The sequence below is a fragment of the Mesoplodon densirostris genome, chromosome 13 (genome assembly GCF_025265405.1).
Source record: "Mesoplodon densirostris isolate mMesDen1 chromosome 13, mMesDen1 primary haplotype, whole genome shotgun sequence".
In the NCBI taxonomy this organism is placed as follows: Eukaryota; Metazoa; Chordata; class Mammalia; order Artiodactyla; family Ziphiidae; genus Mesoplodon; species Mesoplodon densirostris.
Window position 1 is genome coordinate 78,924,933 of NC_082673.1, and position 17,584 is coordinate 78,942,516.

Here is a 17,584-nt window from a genome sequence, read left to right on the forward strand (position 1 = left end):
GGCTCCGGACGCGCAGGCTCAGCGGCCATGGCTCATGGGCCCAGCCGCTCCGCGGCATGTGGGATCCTCCCGGACCGGGGCACGAACCCGTGTCCCCTGCATCGGCAGGCGGACTCTCAACCACTGCGCCACCAGGGAAGCCCTGGATTCTTAATCGTATGCTCTCCTCCTCCCTATCGATTTATTTAGAATCTAAAAATATACTGAAAGTCCACATTTAAAAATGGAACCTTTTGTAAATAAACAAGCATATACATGTTTGTGCAAAAAAAAATTCACTAAAATGCAGGAAGTAACTGGACTTGATGTCTAATTAATAGGCAGTAAAGGCCATGAAATAATAACACATTTGAGTTTCAAAGCATAGTCTAAAATGGCACAATTAATTTTGAAAACACTTTCATGAAATCCAGAAAGGAGTATGACATTCAGTTGTCTACAAACTAAGTAATTTTGAGCTTTACTTGAATCAGACTTCCAGAGGAAATGATTATGTTTAAGCCAGAACAAATATACTTTTCATGGAATGTGGTTTTTTGTGAAATAATTTGTTTCCTAAACAGATAGGGACAAGCATGAAATGCTTGCCCAAGGATGGATTTGCATTTTCCCCTACTCTTTCTAAAGAGGATTCCGGAATATTGGTGTGGACACTGATATCGGTTAGAAAAATGCAAACACCATTTTACTACGGAAAAGGTATTTGTATCTTGTGACATTTTTCCTTCTTTAGTCTCCAGAAAACATATACTTGTCCAGCCAATTAACGAATTTGAAGTTTTATATAAAACTTATTTTTATCTTTGAAGACTCACCATTTGGTTGTCATTATCAATCTGGTATATTTGTTAAATTGCCATTACAAGAGTTTTCCCAAAAAGTGAAACCTTTTCTTCAAATGAAATCGTATTTGTCTTACTGAGAAACCCAATAATAATATGACAGCTAAAAGGGGAGCAGTGCTAGTCAAAGAGGAGGTGGGAGTTCGATCCCCTTTTCCGCAGGGCAGCCCCAGTCTTATCTGAGATCACCCAAGGCCCCATGAGTGACATTTGAAAACTGCACCAGATATTGTAGCTAAATCATTTCTTTCTCATGACTGGTTTAGGACTTGGATAATTGTGTGAACATGGCATTTAAAAAAAATTGCTAGTTCCTTTAAGAAATTTCCAATTGAGTAAGTTTAAAACATTACCACAAACTCCAAACAATAAGATGATTTCTCTCTCATCTTATATAGAAGTTCAAACATGGAGTGCCCAGTTTGAAGCAACTCCTGCTGGGAGCACGGTTCCCAGCTGAACATGCCTCAATTCAAGTTTTCTGTGAGGACAAAGAGATTACAGGACTGGGGGAACCGAGGCCACTGGGAACTGATCGCTGGCCACACACCAGGCTCAGGTCTAAGTGCCTTAAATATATCACCTAAGCGAATCCTCCCTACAACCCTAGAGGGAAGCGTTATCGCCCCATTTTACAGATGAGGAAACTGAGGCTCGGTGTCATTAAGTCATTGGCCTGAGGTCACTGGCTTGTGAGTGGTGGTGGTAGAGCTTATATTGGGATGGAACCGTGAGTGCAGAGGGAGTGCTCTCACCCACTGGGCTCCCACTGGGCTCCCTGCCCCAGGGCCGTAGAGGATGCATAAATGATCAGCAGACCCGCACTTCTATCCCATCTTCCTTATTTCTGCTCCTGAGACCGCCATTTCTGGGGGGGCGGGCACCGTTTTCCAGTCATGGGTGCATTTTGCATAGCCCAGTGCTTCCCCCTTCCTCCCCTCTGCAAACACCCCACCAAGTCCAGGCCCTCCCTCCTGGCTTCGCACTTAGACTGTTTTCTAGCCTTCCAGCTGGTCTCCCACCTCATATCTGCCCCCTCCCGTGTTAATCTACTAGAATACTGATTGGATAATTCTACATCCTTTCCTACCGAATGAACTTCAGGCCTGGCCTTCAGGATTCTACCCACAGACCAGCCCCACTTCTGTCTCCCCAACACTTCAGTTCACCTGCTCTCTTCATGGCAGGGTTTCTTCCAGAAGTAATGGCATATTCCTAACCAGCACATGCAGATGACCTTGGGCCAGCCACTTTACTGATCCAGCCCTCAGATTTGTCACATAAGCTAAAAGATTTGGACTTCTTGCCAAGGTTTTCTTAAACCCTAAGATTCCTCTTCAATGAATCAGTCCTGTGCAAAGTATATGGCCCTTTTGAAGGAAAACAAGCGGACTTGGAAATTAGAGTATATTTGAACCCAATGTGTATGTTGCATCTTTAAGTATTTATTCAGCAAACACTTTTTAAGGCCCACTTTATGCCATGTTTTGTGTTAGTCACTTTGGATACAAAAATATTCCTTCCAGAGCGCCTCTTGTCTAGTGGGCGTAGACAGATACGTAAAACAATAAATTGCATAAAGGGTTATGTGAGTGCCATGTTTGGAGGACAGTAGCACAAAGAAAAGAAATACAGGAAAATTACTGAGTAAGTAAAAATTGTGTTTTAGTAAATCAGGCCACAAGATTCAAAAGAAGTTAATCAAAGGTTTGTGAAACCTTCTGATTGGGATATGGAGGATAAACCCTGAGGGTGGATGACCCAGTGGTACTGGAAATACGTTATGTTTTGGAAATCTGCCTTCTAGCTTGTGTCAAACTTTGTGGAAGGGGGTAACTCTTCTGAAAAGAAAGCAGTTAAATCTGAGTGGGAACAGGAACTCTCATATATTGCTGGTGGAAATGCACATTGGTGCAGTCACTGAAAAGTCTGGCTTTAAAAAAAAATGTTAAACATGAATTCACCACACAACCCATCAATTCCAGTCCTGGGTATCTACCCGAGAGAAGTCAAAACTATGTTCACACAAAGACTTGTGTGTAAATGTTCATAAGGAACATGCTTTATAATAGCAAAAAAGTGGAAACGATCCAGATATCCAACTGGTGAGGGGCTAAACAGAAGCGGTGGGTCCATACAGACGGAATACTATGTGGTTACAAAAAAGAATAAAGTATCAATGCTTGTAACATGGTTGAACATGATGCTGGTGAAAGGAGCCAGTCACAAAGATCAAACACTGTGTGAATCCACTTACATGAAATGTCCAGAAAAGACAGCTCTATAAAGACAGAAAGTAGATTATTGGTGGCCTGAGGCTGGAGGTGAGGATGGAAGTGCTTTGGGGTGAAGGAAATGTTCTAAAACCGGATTGTGGTGAGGATTACACAACTCTAGATTTATTAAAAGTTATTGAATCCAACACTTAAAACAGGTGAATTTTATGGGGTATAAATGATGTAAATCAGCTGAGGGGGGCACTGCTTTACAGGAGAGAGAGGGGAGGCCTTTCCTCCTGGTCATTTGAAAAGACGGGACAGCTATAACAGCCATTGATGCCCCCAGTTCAGCAGGTAACCACATCTCGCCTATCAATATTCTGAGAATCGATTTTGCATCTTAAAGATGAACGTGAAATAAAAAAGAGTTCTATTCAAGCCTCAAGAAATCCAAGGAAAAAGAAGCAATTACTTAAACAAAAAATCTGTTAAGGGTTAATGAGAGGATAAGATTAAATAGGATTGATAACAATAAGGAACTTGATTTTACCTATTTCTATGTCTTAATCTCCCAATTGTAGATTCGTTTTATCCGCAGTGATCACTAATAGTAATCAATAGTTCTAATTAGCTACTTTTATTATTTTTTTTTTAAGTATAATGGAGTGAAAACCCTGGCTAGTTCCTTTCTCTGTTCATCCTGCCATTGGGAAGGATGAAACTGAGTCCCCAAAAACGACCCCGTAATCATTTAGTGGTTGGCAGAATGACCCAAACTTATAACAAGACCATAAACATTTATGACCACTAAAGGGAACATTTAATGGGGATTTCTTTTCATGAACAAATACAGAATTTGTTTTAAAACAAAAAGAAAAAGCAAGACACACTTACGAAAGGAAGCGCAGCCCAAGGACCATCCTCCGTCATAACCAGAATACAAACCAGAAGTGCAGTGCTGTTAAGAAAGAAGTCAGAAGGCTGCTGGAATGTATGGGAAAAGCTGTCGTTCAGAGTCAGGGAAGACTCTGGCCGTCAGGCTTTGCGTGGGCCCTGAGCTGATAACGCTCCCCACAGTTCACAAGGAATGCGGCGACACTGATGAGTCCAGAGATCAGCACAAACAAGGCTCAGGATGATGAAACATGGATGCTGTGCTGGAAGGCACTGGGATGTTTTTGCCCACAGAGAAAAAAAACTGAGCCTTCTGTTTTACACAAAACATGGGACTTTTTGAAATATTGCAAGGACAATTGACAATAAGCTCCATAAGAGGGCCAATTAAAAGTTCTTTGGTACTCAGAAGAAAAAAATTACTGTTAGCATCTCAGCACAAGAGCTCTTATCCAGGAAACCATGGATCCCCAGGAGACTGAATAAAATTCAGAAGGTTTACAAATTAGTACGAGGAGAAAAAGGACATCTTTACTTTTACTAACCTCTAATCGGAATTTGATTTCCTACAATTATGAATGCAGGCAATGAACTCTAGTAGAATTAGCAGTATCTGTGACTTCATCACCAATAAAAATGACATTTTCACATAGCATTCTTGTTGCTGTGAAGATAAATTTATACACATCTCTTCTTTTAAAATACAGTACTTAGCTTGCTTCTGGCAATGGTGGACTAACAGAAATTGGATTTACCTCCCACCTTTAACAACTAAAACCTGAACAAAATATGTATGAACTTGTGGTTTTCAGACATTGGATGCTGCCCTTGCTTCCTGCCTAAAGAGTTCCCAGGCTACCATAGAGGGAGAGGGACCTAGCTGGAGCCTGGAGGTCTGTCTGAGTTGAGGAGACAGAGTTGAAGATCAGGGAGGCCAAGTAGCTAGAATTCGCAGAGCAGAGAGCTAGAAGAGCAGAGAGCTGCTCAGAGATTGAGCTCTGGAGACCTGCAGAGGGTCCCCCTGGAGTCTTCAGCTGAGTCATCATCAGCTCGTGCCTGTGAGGAAACTACCTGAGGCTGGGAAAGAACCTCCCAGAGGATCAGCGGGAACAAAAACCAGAGCTCACACAGGCCTAAGGTGTTCCTTCTCCCACCAGCCAAAGTGGGGCAAAGTTAGCCCTGGACTAAAGGATGCATTTATCTGCTTAACAGTGCTTATAAGCAAGCCTCAAGAGCAAGGGTAGACAACTTTTTGTGTGAAGGGCCAGACAGTAAATATTCTCAGCTTTGCAGATCACTTGGTCTCTGTTGCAATCACTCAACTCTGCCATGGTAGCACGAAAGTAGCCACAGACAGTACGGAAATGAATGCTCGTGGCTGTGTGCCAATAAAACTTTATTTATAGACACTGAAAATTTAATTTAATAAAATTTTCACATCACAAAATATTCTTTTGATTTTTTTCAACCATTTCAAAACAGAAAAACCATTCTTAGCTCATGAGCCATACAAAAACAGAAAGGGAAGCCAGATTTGGTCCCTGGACTGCAGGTTGTTGACCTCTGATCAAAAATATTGAACTGTCTCTGATTAACAGTGTCCAGACAAAGGCTCAAAGATATTTAAAAGAATATAAAAGAAATAAAAAAGCCAGCACCCAGCAATGTCAAATTCACAATGTCTGGTATCCAATGAACAAGTTCCAGGCATGCAATGAAGCAGGAAAATATGATCCATAATGAGGAGAGAAATTATTCAATAGAAATAGACCCAGAAATGACACACATAATAGAATTAGTAGACAAGGGCATTAAAAGAGCTATCGAAAAATATACTCCATGTGTTTTAAAAAGGTAGAGGAAAGCACAGAATGTTGTGGAGAGACATGGAAGATATAAAAATGACTAAATCAAATTCCTAGAAGTAAAAGAATATATCTGCAGTGAAAATTACACTGGGTGGGATTAACAGCAGATTAGACACTAGTAGAAAAGAGTAGTGGGATTGAAGATACAGCAATAGAAACTATTCAGTGGAAACACAGGGAGAAAAAGGTCACAGAAAACAGTAAACAGGGCATCAGTGAGCTGAGGGACAGCGTCAAGCAGACTAGCACACATGTATTTAGAGCCCCCAAAGGAAGGAAGACAGATAGGAAGCAGAAAAAGTGAAGAAATAAAACACAGTCCTTACTAAATCTGCTAGATCTCATTTAATGTGTTAAAAGAGAACCATATCTACTAGATCACAAATTCATTTTTCAAAATGGTCCCATAACTATATTTCAGTATTATTGGTTTCCTTTGTAATCTTATGCTTTCAAAAGCATTGTTCTAAACAGGGGTGGAACACTTCACTCAACCACCCAGGAGTCCCGGGCACGGTGAAGGTCTACAGCCCTGTGGATACTTGTACCTGTCTCTGTTGTGGCCCTCTCCCACAGTTCTGGGGCATCCTCTGGCGGGGTGTGCTGTATTCACACATCTCCAGCCCCTAACACAGAGCCTTGGCACCTCACAGAAGCTCACTGATTAGTAAAGAGGACATGGAAAAAAGAAGAATGTTCTCTATGTCCTTGGAAGATTAAATAAGAAGGAGTATGCATAAATTAATGAAGATAAAGTTTCTCCCAGACCCATGGTAGTTAGCATCTGTCAGAGTTCATCTGACACATTTCACATACATTATCCCATTAAACCTCCCAACTGCCCTGGATTCAGATAAGGAAACTGATGACCAAAGATGAAATCTTTTCCCAGTGTCTCTGAGCTTGTGAGTGATGGGGCCGGGGTTGGAACCAGAACTCCCAAAGCACATTCCCCTGTGATTTGACAGGAAAGAACTGCTGGGTGAAGGCAGACCAAGTCCTGGGCCAAACCATGAAGTAAGTGTGTGAAGTCCCTGAGGGAACCAGCCTTAGTGGTTCAGATCCTCTCAGATGGAGTCCCCGGAGTCTTCTAACACTTGGGTCTAACTCCCTTTTATTAGGCCATGGGCCCTCAAGGAAGGGTGGTGGGTGGTGATGAATCAGATATTGTGAGAGGAGGTCCCAGCTCTTGGTCTTGCCTCAGCCTCTCACAAGATCTCTAACTTCCTTCAAAGGAGCCTTCAGGACCTCTTTCTTGATTCTGTTGGTAAGCAGTAGAGGGTGGGGTATTGGGAGGCTGTATTTGTTTCAGGCTGCATGTCACCTCCATACAGCTTCGGAAGAGCACCCAGTTCTTGCCACCCGAATCTGATTTCTATCCAAGACAAGTAAGTGTTTCCCTCCCCACTACCCTTCACCAAAACGAAAGATAAGCTCCTACATCACTGAAATGATTCTTCTGCTAGAGGTGGAAGTAATACTATGAATATGTAATTCAAGGTTGGTTGGAATACAGTCCAGCAAAAGTGTGGAAACTTCTCAGAGCAGAGGGTCAAGCTTCAGCACCCCTGGGTGTTGGAGATGGTGGTGAGAGCTTCCTTGCACTTTATCTCATGCTCTCCAGCTGCGCTGGGTACCTTCTACCTTGTGACTTATTGTGGTGTCTCATCTCCCTCCCTCGACTGGGTTCTGAGGGTGGACTCCACATCTGGACCATGTATATTCCCCAAGCTTCAAGGTTTCTCAAAGGGAGGTCCAGGAACACCTTTATCCCGGGTTTTGAAGAGCTTGTTAAAAATGCCGATGACGACTGAGTCAGAATCCTGGGAGGCAGGTCCAGGCATCTGCGTTTTAACAAGTTCTCCAGCTGATAGTGATTCATACTTCACGTGAGGACTGTAGGCATCGGACATATAAGGAAAGGCCCAAATGAATTCATGTTGGGTTAATAAAGCCAAACAGAATGACATATGTATACACAGTAGAGCTACAGCTATCTAAACACCACTTTCTTATGTCAAAAGCTCAAAAAAAAGACCATAGGTAAATACAAAGAGTTGTACATCTTTTTCTTTCTTTACTTAAAAAAAAAAAAAATCACGTGCTGAGTTGAAAGCCTGATGACCCACTTCGTCCTGACTCTATGCGTCATGCCCTGCTTGCCATTTCGGATTTCACTACACAGACTATTTTTAATTGCCCCACTTGGTGGCAGCTGTTCATCTCTATCCCCCAGGGCCCCATATACTGTAAAGTCTCAATTAAACCAAAACAAACACAAAAACCATCTTACTTGCTTTCCCTTACCAGTCTAGCTTTCATACAGGTTGAAAGCTTGGAAATGGACTAATGTGGTTCCAGAGAGAGAAATCTCTAACCATCCCCTCATCTGGATTTAGGCTTGGTCCCTATGTTTGGCACGAATATCCGATTCTCCCAGAAAGTAGTGTTTCCCAAACGCCGATTGTTCAAGTTTTGCCACACTCTCATAACCTGTACTATCATTTGCTTCATTTTTTACTCTAATCAAGCCAACTTAAAAAAAAATGTTTAGCCTCCTCCTAAGTAATAGTATACATGAAATTGCGGGTTTGATGTGCTAAGTATCTTTTAAAACATATTAAAATAAATAGGTAATTCTTGAAATAAAAGAAATAGGTATCTTGAAGCAGCTACAATCATCCCGAGTGGCTCTTTGGGAAATTCTTGCACGGAGCGGGGCTAGGGGTCCAGGCCAGGACCCAGAGCCTTCCCACACTCACCAGGGTTCTCTTAAGAACCACCCTCCACAGGCTGCCAGCGTTGAAATCAAGTCCCTTGAGAGGACACTGACAGCACTATGAAGCTCTGGCAATTAATCTTCAAGACGTACCCGCCCACCCACTGTGGTTGGGCTTTCAGCAGGCACTGCAGAAAGATGGCCCGGGACCAGGTTTGTGCTGACCCACAGATCTGAGTTTCACATGAGACGTGTGAGCCCAGGAACAGGGCTTTCTGGGCCCCTGGGGCTGCCTGGTCTGGTTCATGCCCCCAGTGCTCAGCCAGGCATTCCTGCTTCTCCCCCGAGTCAGTAAGCAGGAGCTTACCCACACATCCCATCTGTTTCCTGAAGGCAGGTGACATCCCTGCCGGCTGTGGAAGCTTCGTAGGGAGAAGCCAGCTCTTGGCACCCTAGAGTACTTGTATTCTACAGATCTGTTTTTCCTGTGGATCCGTGTTTGCCTTGGAGGCAACGTCCTGCATCTCACCACATGTCAGAGGTGACTGTTTAATACCAGCAAAAGAAAACAAGCTTCACACCGCACCGAGCTAAAGGTGAGGCGACAGCTGGCTGATGGTTGATGATTCACCCAGGTGGACACTGAACCAGAGGCGTGAAAGGGACTGCCACCCAGGGCCCGTATCAAGTCACAGATGAGAACCCCGGCTTGGCTGCCCCCGGAGCGAAGAGGGATTGCAACATGTTTTTTGCTAACCTCAGCTCTGCAGAGCAGGGCACTCGGGGAGCGAGGTTTAGGGAAGTCAAGCATCCTTCGGCGTTTTTCCCAGAACAGCTGGGCTTGTCAGAAGACGCCAGTTCCAATTTCACTCTCTTTCTCACTAGCTCTGTGACCTCAGGTGACTCCATGAAATCTGCTGTGTCTCTGTAGCTTCACCTGTGAAAAGGAGGTCTTAACCCCTGCTCTTGGGGCTGGCTGTCCAGAGCCAGGGGAACGGTGCATGTAGAAGGAATTAAGCACTGATGGCCGAAGGCTGGCTGGATGCTTGGGGAACCAGGGGAGCCTGCCTCAGCTCCCGTTCCTGCTTTCAAGACAGTTCACTTGAATGCATGTGAATGCATGAAAATTAAACAATGCAAAGTACCAACCAATTTATAATGGGTTACCTGGGGGGCTGGGATTGGGGGGTTTGAACCAGGTTTGAGGGTGGGGTAGTTCATTTTTCTAAACTAAACATTCATGTCTTTATAATTCATTACATCTTCTTTCAAGGGTAATTCTAGAGTCGAATTGTGCTCCCAGCTCGGCGAGGCAGACACAATCCTTCAGGATGTACGAGGAGTGACAAAGCCCTGTGGGCATCAGTGGTCAGAAGAGCCTTTGTGGACCGGGGAGACTCACCTTGGGCCATGAGGAAGGGACAAATTTGGATGGACGGGAGGGAGCAAAGGTCATGGGCGGCAGCAGGAACAAGTGCCCCATGTGGTCCCAGTGGGGCAGGAGTGAGGGGAGGTCGGGCGGATGGGAGCCCAGACTCCTACTGGGGACTCGAGCCCTCAGAGGGAGCCACTGGGCGCGGGTCAATACACATGTACTGTCCGAGTGTGCAAGGCCTGTAGCAAGTACTAGGAATGTTAACCCTTGGGGCAGTTAAGAGACAGCGGAGAAATAAAACTCTCAGGTTTAAAGAGGGAGGGAAAAAAGTTCAAACCATAAGCAAAAAGACCCAGGGACAGTTAAACCACAGAACATGTAAAAAGAGGCTGTGCCCAGGGATTTAATAAAATTTCCACATCTTAAAAGTGCACTGGGTGGGGTCTGGGAAATGAAAAACAGTCATTTTGTGTCATCCTTTTCTCCCCCAGGGAAACCAACAGAGAGCCACTCAAAGCTTGGGCTTTGGCTGATGGGCGAAGTGGTGAGGGAGCACAGATAAAATCTGACCCCTCCCCTCTCAGACCCAGGAGCTTTGCAGGAGATGCGCTTGGACCTCACAACGGATGCCAGCTTGGCCGACACCTTCCAGGGCACACACAGGGGGTTGAGGGCTTCTGTCCTGGGCTGAGTCTCCGTCCAGGGCCCCAAGCCTGGCCTTGGGATTTGGCAAGAGTCCCTGACCTCTCAGCCTCCACCCGTGAGATAACAGGACAAGAACCCCTCACACCCTCGAGCAGAGGTTGAAAGGGTGAAATGAGTCAGGGTACTGTTCTCTGTGCTTGTTGTTTATTCACAGCTCAGATAAGACGCTTGGGCATGGCCATGGCTGTGAGACTGTTTCTTAGGGAGAAAGAGCGCTTTTTCTGTCAGTTCCCCCGCAGGCAGCCTACCGTCTGGACTCTTGGCGCCGAGGCAAAGCCTGAAACTCTGGGAGGGATGCAGGAGTTAACAAGCTCCCCGGGGTAGCCTGGGAACCACCCCACAGGAGTTCCACCCAACAGATTTACCGAAAAATTCTTGACCAACGTCCGCGGGTTGGAGGTTCATGCCAAGGACTTAGCCAACACTACCACTTTGGATTTGCAAATCTGCCCTCTGAATTTGAACATGCAGTTGTCGAAATTTGTTTTCTGAACTATGTGTGTGTGCACACAATGAGGAGCGATGTAAAAACACACACCCTTCTTAGATATCGTCTGTTCTTGGAAATGCTAAAGCCGTCTCCCGAGGGAACCCAGCAGTAGCAATTGCAGATCCCTGATCGAAGATTCTGAATTCCAGCTCTGCCATTGACTAGATGTGTGCTTGGAACAGGTTTCTTTATGGCCCTCGGCCTCAGTTTGCACATCTGTAAAATGGGGGGGGGAGGTGTTTGTGAGGATAAATAAGGGACTGTATGTAAAGTGTGAAGGTGGAGCCTGGCACGTTGTAAGTGCTCGATAAATAGGAGCTATTAGGAGCAGTTTTCATCCCATAAATCTTTCTTGAGTACCTTCTATGTGCCCGACATCTAGGCTATGAACAAAACAGACAAGAAGTGAAGCAGCTGGGCAATAAACAGGCAGAGGAGCAAAATGCATAGGGCGTGAGTGGTGACAAGGGCCGAGGAGAAAAACAGAGCAGGACCGGGGCAAGTGTAGACGTTGCAAATACGGTAATTAGGACAGGCCACGGGAGAACGTGCTGTTCAGACAAAGACGGGGGAGGGGTGAGGAAGCCCTAGCCACGCGGATGCGGGTGTGAGGGAAGCGTGGTCCAGCCAGGGAGACCCCCACCCCTGCAGCAATGCCGCTGCTGCTGCAGCCCTGGGCCTCCATGCCCACTGGGGTTTGTACGGGGGAGCTGCGTGCTGCTCGGGACTCTCCCCAGAAGGCTTTGTCTCAGCACCAGTTGTTTCCCTCAGGCCCATTCCATCTATTCCGTCCCATCAGTCTATGGCTTTCCCCATCACTCTGCCAGACAGAATGTTCCGCCTTCCCCGAAGCTCCGAGGCCCTCACCTGGCTGTGGCCTGTGCAGGTGCTGCTCTGTTAGCCTGGACCCTTCCTTGTGCCCTCACCGCCCCTCCTTTTCACCTGCTAGCTCCTCCCCCAGCTCTCAGCCTGGCTGTTCTCTCCTCCACAGAGCCTCTCTGCCCCTGTAAACCGCCCCCCACCCCCACCCCACTGGAGTCTGCGTGCGGTACTTTGTCTTTGGTTTCCCCCTGCAACCTGTGCGGTCCCCATCCCAGCTTGGACACAGGGATGCGCTAGACTGTGGGTTCCTTCAGAGCAGCCTCTCGCGCTGCCATATGGCAGGGTATTTGTGAAAGGAGCACAGGAAAGCAGGAAAATGTGTCCTCCCCCAGGGCCTCCAGCCTCTCTTGGGAGCTCTATCAGGACCAACCCCCTCTAGGTCTCAGATAAAACTTAGCCCTTTGGGGTAGCATACTTTGGAGGGGCATCTCCTTTTTCCTCCAGAAGCTTCCTGATAGTGTGGGTGGAGGAAGAAGAACAATCTTCTCCACTGGGGGAGTGGAGAGGACGTGGGTCCTTCCTGGGGTGGTTAATCAATAACATTCCCTCAGGATGGGGGGCGGGGGGCGGGGAGGACTTGTTCCAGGACCCCCGGGAATACCAGAATCTGAGGATGCTCAGGTCTCTTATATAGAATGGTACAGTATTTGCATATAACCTACGCACATCCTCCCGTATACTTTCAATCATCTCTAGATTACTTATAATACCTAATACAATGTAGATATAAATACGATGTAAATAGTTGTAAATACCATATAAATACTATGTAAATAGTTGCCAGTGTGGCAAATTCAAGTTTTGCTTTTTATAACTTTCTAGAACTTTTTTCCCCCAAATATTGTCAATCTTTGGCTGGTTGCATCCACGGATACAGAACCCCTGGGTACTGTATCTTGTCCACAAACCAGCCGAGGGATTTTCTTCATCGCTATGGGTGACGTGAAGGAAATTACAGAGTTCAGACTTATCTTGTCTTTCATCAATATCAAGAGGAGCCCTGAGATTAGTGAAAATGGAAGCAAAAGCTCAGAAAAAAATCTAGTGAAAAAACAGTGAGAGAGAGAAGAAACTAAGCCATGGGGAGTACCTCTGTGAGCCGAGAACTGAGCTTTACTTCTGACCTGCCTCAGGCCAGCGCCTGCCGAGGTCCTGAGCAGGCAGAGCTTCAAAGGTCCCTGTCCTAGCACGGGAGTGAGGCATGCATCCAAGTGGGTACAGATGAGTCTTGTGAAGGGCCCAGAAGGAGAGTGTCTAGGTGGTGATATTTAGGCATTGATGTAATTTTTACTCCACCCTTCCTGGGGGGAGGAGGCAATGATGGACTTGTGGCCTCAGAAAGGGCTTCTGGAGAGGTGTTCCTGCTATTCTCAGTTGGAGCATCAGAGGCCTTATTCCACGAAATGCTGAAGAACCAAGGAAGATGGGTTCCAGAACAAACTTAGACCTTGGTGACTGTGTGGTTCACCAACCACAGGCCCCTCCAGGACCGAGGCATTTGTTTCCCCAGCTGCCAGGGGCTCGAGCTGCAGAGCTGAGGCCCTCTGCCTTCCCCGGGGCTGCTGGTTGACAGGGGATCACTAAGGGGGCAACTTTTCAAGGCCACCCCAGCTCCAGAGCCTTTGTTGCAGGTGCATTACTCATCTCCCTCTGCCCAATGTGCTTCCTTCGCCCCCCCGCCCCACAGATGTGGTTCCCAGGAGTGCTCCCCGCAGCCTCCCCATATGCAGATCTCTGTCTCAGAAACTGCAGGGAACCTGACACAAAGCAAAACCTGCATCTCTGAACTGTTACTTACACGGTGAGTCAATTCCATGAGGGGTCCCACCGGCAGTGTGGGCTTGCCTGGGAACCCGTAGGACTGTCATTGGATACCTGGGAGAAGGCGTTCAGAGAGCCACACAACTGACTTTTAATGGCCTTTGAGGACAGGGAGGGTCCAGGCCATCACTACTCCCTGGGGACATGTGGACCCTAGGATTTCCAAGCTGGAAAATTCTCTCTCTCTATCTTTTTTTTTTTTTTTTTTTTTTTTTTGGCATTTCTATCCAGTGATCGGCAGCCTTCACCATCTGGAAGTTCTTCCTTACTTCAAATTGGAATCCCTCCTTCTGTGATGTATCCCCATTTCCTCTCCCTTTTCCTTTATGGAGCTGTGTTCTTGCCAAGAAAGAAAGTTAAAAGGGAACAAAGACATATGGTTTTCCTATTCAGACTGACGCCCACAGTTTAGGAGAGTCAGAGGAAAGAGTTCAGAATAGGGCAACAGAAATACATGTGCATGGACAGCACCAACATCTGAAACTCATTTTTTTAAAAAGTAACCAAAACAGTGAGTGCTCCTTTTTGTCCAGTTTATTAAACTCTGGAGTACTAAGAATATATTGGAGACCCTACCCAGAGGTGGCTTGGTACAGGGAGCTGTGGATTTGGAGTTTGACATTATGCATTAAAAGCCTATCTGCTGGACTTCCCTGGTGGCGCAGTGGTTAAGAATCTGCCTGCCAATACAGGGCACACGGGTTCGAGCCCTGGTCTGGGAAGATCCCACATGCCATGGAGCAACTAAGCCCGTGCGCCACAACTACTGAGCCTGCGCTCTTAAGAGCCCGTGAGACACAACTACTGAAGCCTGTGCGCCTAGAGCCCGTGCTCCGCAAGAAAAAAAAGCCACTGCAGCGAGAAGCCCGTGCACTGCAATGAAGAGTAGCCCCTGCTCGCCGCAACTAGAGAAAGCCCATGCGCAGCAACGAAGAACAACGTAGCCAAAAATAAATAAATTAAATAAATAAATATATTTTTTAAAAAAAGCCTATTTGCCTATTTGCCACCTGCTAGCAAGGTGACCGTGGGAAAGGCTCTTTGTCTTTGAGCCTCAGTTTTCCTTATTGTATACCAGCTACACCTGCCTGGGTCACAGGCTTGTTGAGAGAGTTCAGTTGAGGGCATGAAAGGGCCCAGTAAACCAGGAAGCACTGTTGTAGTGTGAAGAGTCAAGACTGAAATCCTGAACAATTTCTTGAGCAATGACTTGGTACAAAGTCCCACCACATCTTTTTTCTTTTTGAGAAATTGACAAACTAAAATTCATATGGAAACGCAAAGGACCTAGAAGACCCAAACAATTTTGAAAAAGAGCAAAGTTGGAGGACTAATACTCCCTGATTTCAAGTCCTATTATAAAGCTACAGTAGTCAGGATAGGGTGGTATTGGCCTAATGATAGACAAATAGATCAATGGAACAAAAAGAGAATCCATAAGCAGACCTACACATAGATGAATAACTAAATTTTTTAAAAAAAACAAGGGTGCAAATACAGTTCTGTGGAGAAAGGATAGTCTTTTAAATAAACGGTTCTAGGACAATTGGATGTCCATACGCTAAAAAATGAACTTTGGACCATACCTTGTGCCATATACAAAAGTTAACTCAGAATGGATCATAGGTCTAAATGTGAAACCTAAAACAATAAAATTGTTAGAATAAAAAACATGGGAGAAAACCTTTGTGTCCTTGTGTGAGGCAAAGATTTCTTAATTGCGACCTCAAAAGTATAACCCATTAAATAAGTGGATAAATTGAACTTCATCAAAAATTTTAAACTTCTGCTTTTTAAAAGACACTATTAAGAGAATGGTAAGCTAAGCCACAGACTTGGAAAAAAATTTGCAAATCATGTCTCTGATAAAGGACTTGTATCCGGAATATATAAAGAACTCTCAAAACTCAGTAATAAGAAAACAAACAAGTATAAAAAATGGACAAGAGATGTGAACAGATCTTTTATTGCCAAATACAATAAACAGATGACAAGTGAGCAGGTTTGAAAGATGCACAATATCATTAATCATCAGAGAAATGCAAGTTAAAACCACAGTAAGATACCATGACTCATATATTAGAAGGGTTGTCATGGACTCATGTTTGCATCTCCCACAGATTCATATGTTGAAGTCCTAACCTCCAACGTGATGGTATTTGGAGATGGGGCCTTCGAGAGGTGATTAAAGTTAGATGAAGTCTTGAGGGTGGAGCCCCCATGATGGGATTGGGGCCCTTGTAAAGGGATGAAGAGACCAGGGCTCGCTCTCTTGCACTCTCTCTCTCTGATGTTTTTGAGGACTCAGTGAGAAGGCAGCTGTCTGCAAGCCAAGAAGAGAGTCCTTACCAGAACTGTTCCATGCTGGCACCTTGATCTCAGACTTCCAACCTCCAGAAGTGTAAGAAGAAAACTTCTGTTGTTTAAGACACCCAGTCTGTGGTATTTTGTTATGGCAGCCTGAGTGGACCAAGACAGTAGCTAAAATTAAAAAGACTGGCTAAGGGTTGTCAGGGGAGTGGGGCAGCTAGACCTTTCACACACGTGAGAATATAAACGGTGCAACCGCTCTGGTAAACAGTTTAGCCATTTCTTACAAAGTTCAATCATACCTACCGCTATCTAGTCTTTCTCCTCCTAGGAATTTGCTCAAGAAAATTGAAAACATAGGCCCACACAGAGACTTGTCCACAAATATTCATAGCAACTATACTAGTAATCACCACAAACTGGAAAAAACCCAACTATCCGTCCACAGGTGAATGGATAAACAAACTAGGGTGTCTCTATCACATGGAGTACCAGGGCCTTGGTCAGGGGTCAGTGGGTCAGATGCCCAGCACTCAGGGTGGAGGCCTGAGGGTGATATTCCAGGTGGGCTGACTCTCTGACGTACAGCTGGTCCAATCCTGCACACCTGGACCTCAGAGACTGCTAGGCCCAGAGCAGAGGTGACAGCTAGTGGAAGGAAGCTGGGTCTGAAGCATGGGTCTGAGTGCTGACCTGGCCACTACTTGCCCTATGACCTCGAGCTGATCCCTGAATCTTTCTGGCGCAACAGAAATGTGATTCTAACTCAACTTCCTCTGCGATTCCTCTTGACCCCCTGACCCTCCCATCAGAGCCTTCCCACGCTGGGCTGTGTCTGCCTTGTTATCGGGTTGCTCCATCATGGCAGCGACCTGCTTGTTCACCAGCATCTGGCACACAGTCGGTGTTCAACCAGTGTTTGACAAGTGATCAAAACAGCCACTACATGTTAGGCACTTGGCATATGACAGCTCATTTAATTTTCTAAACAATCCTGCAATGTGGGTCTCATCGTCCCCACTTTAGAGATGAGAAAACTGAGGCTGAGTGAAATGACTGAAGTTATCCAGAGACACAGGGCTATTAAGAGGTGGTGCTGGAATTTGAACCCTAACTCATTAGATTCCAAAGCTCCTGAGTTTGCTGCCCCACGGATCTCCCCCAGCCTCTGAGGAGGAGACGACCTTGCCTGCCTTTCCCCCCACCCCCACCAGCTGGACCCCATGAGACAGTCTAGAGAGTGCTTGGCGAGGCTCACCTTGCCCCCAGCGGGTTGCCCCTTAGAGAGCTTTGTGGCCGACGAGGGGGTGAGCTCACCGTGTGGAGTGTGGTGTGTAGGGCAGGTGGCCGGACTGGTTCGTGTTTGGGGTGTGCCACCCGTGAGCCTGGTTGGGTTTCTTGCAGGTTCCCACGGAGCTCAGCTTTTTCTGGGAGGTATCTGATGCTCTTTTCCTTGCTG